Source organism: Clarias gariepinus, chromosome 16 (assembly GCF_024256425.1).
Source record: "Clarias gariepinus isolate MV-2021 ecotype Netherlands chromosome 16, CGAR_prim_01v2, whole genome shotgun sequence".
NCBI lineage: Eukaryota > Metazoa > Chordata > Actinopteri > Siluriformes > Clariidae > Clarias > Clarias gariepinus.
In genome coordinates, this window is record NC_071115.1 from 23,480,197 (window position 1) to 23,482,697 (window position 2,501).

Sequence of the window (2,501 nt, forward strand, 5' to 3'; positions counted from 1 at the left end):
TAGACAAAGTTAGATGGGGACAAATGGTCCAATGTGGCGATCCCGTATGAAAACAGCCAAAAGAAGAAGAACAATTTGTTGTGTGTTCTGGGATTCTTTTCTGCTCCATTGCTATAAAGACTGGTTACAGTTGTGATTAAAAATTTACATACAGTACATGCATCATGACTTTCAATGGTTTCTTTGAGCTGGTTAACTTCTGGAGTAGAATACATCTTTGTACAACATACTTCTTTGATAAAATACAACCCCAAGGATTTTGAAAACACAATTTAAATTATTTTCTGATATCAATAGATTATTAAAATTTTACATACAGATTAAAAAATGCCTACTTGGATTAATAATTTACTTCTGCAGAAAGTGCTAGAATGTTTTTTTTTTTGCCTCTCAACTTCCTTGTAGTGATGATGACTGACTACAACTGGTAGCTTCTCTGTGCAACATATATAGGGTTTACAGTACAATAAAAAGGACAAGGAGCTCGGTCCAAATTTGAGAAAGAGGATGGTTGAGTTGCACAAGTCAGTCAATGTTTCTTGGAGCCATATAAACATATGCAGAAATTAGGAGCAAGTCAAACAATTGTATGCAAGTACAAGTTATTGGGAGGTGCAGATTGCTAAATTGTCACCCTTAGCTGAGAGGAAATTTGTTCAGATGTTGAGGAACAACCCAGGAACCACCAAGACACTGGTCTGCCATGAACTGGAGGCTGCCGGAACACAAGAGTCACTGTCTACAGTCGAGTGAGTTTTACATCACCATGGACTGAAAGGCTATAAGGATCCCTTCTTCAAAATCTATTCAATTCAATTAAAATGTATTTGTATAACGATTTTAACAATCGTCATTGTCGCAAAACAGTTATACCCAATATGAAAAAGTGAAAATCAACATCTTCAAGCTCAAGTTTGCAGCTGACTACATGGTCAAGGAAAATTATTCTGGAGGAATGTTTTGACCAGAGGTACCTTTATGTTTGGAGGAACAAGGGGGAGGCATTAAACCTCAAGAACATTGTACCATAGTGATGGTAGCATCATGCTTTGAGGGTTAGTATGAGGCAACTTTTTTAACTTTATGGACTTAAAAGTTGGGTCATTGCAGGAAAGCAACAAATTTAGGTGAACACTATGAATTCTGTAAGCTAAGGACGAAGAACCACATTTTAGGTGTGCTGTATAGATATTTTTGACCTTGTGATTAAAAAACAAAACAAAATCATTACAAAATTGTTCAATATAAGACTGCAACTGTATTTGAGTTGCTGTACTCTTTCTGTCAGCTTTGAGCTAGTCTTTTCCCCTAACCTTTCTCATTAATAAGATGGTCTGGTCTACAGAGGATTTTCATTTTGCCTTACCTGCTTGTAAAGGGCTGCGAAGAATCCACCTGTTGTTAGGGGAAAGAAGGCTACATTTGTTTGCTGCATTTAAAGGTGCCAGGACAGCCTTAGTCTCTTAGTCGTTATGATGTAATCAGTCTTTAAATGCAACCTTTGAAGGATGTGGCTCCCGAATTGAGACACATCTTCAGTCTTACAGTAGTATCAATGTAGTCAAGAGTGTGTCTATGCGCACCACACAGACACTAACCATGTGGTAAAAATGTCTTGGTCTAATCCTATAACTGAGAGAAGCATGTAGGTCTCATGACCTTAACTCATGACCAAGTTTATGGTTGGTTTGGACCACAGTTATAGATTTAACTAGCAATTCATTACCTCCAGCATTTGGTGTACTGTAGAATAAACTATAACAAACCAAATATCCCCACGGCCCCTGGGCATTATGAGTGCATTGTAATGCTGTATAGATGTCCAAGTTGTCTTGCAGCCACCAAAATTTCCAATAGTAGCTTGATCATACATATCCCCTTATGTAACGAGCCTCACCTCACCTCAGTGTACAGGAACTGGAACACAGCCGGGCATTATGGGTACATTGTGATGTTGTACAGACTACCTAATGTTCTGTTCTGTGTTCCAGGTACATTACCAGTTTTTCTACATTCACCAAGTTCATTCAGTGTGTTTGTCTGCTGTGTTTATTCACTGCTGATTCATGATGCTGGTTCATCATGTTGATTTATGACCAGTGTCTACCATGTTGGCTCACTCTGTTTATTCAATGTCCTATTTGCTGCTTCATAACTGTTTTCTTCTCTGCAAATTACCCTTTATCCTAATGTGCCAATAGAAGATATCTTAGCATCATAGTATATTAGTATCTGCGTCTGTATTAATATAGTATTCGCTATTGTAACTCACACAATTAACTTTGACACACACATAATTGTGCAAAATAATGACAGTTTAATGACACTTTAATGAAGTTTTAATCACTCAATGAACTGAACACTGTTCACCTGAATGGTATAAAAATATAAAACTATCATTTATGCAATAAAATACTGTAGCAGTTTATTACTCTTGTTTGATCATGACCATAACTATTTAGTAACCAATACTACAAATAAATTAACAAAAAAGCCTTTAA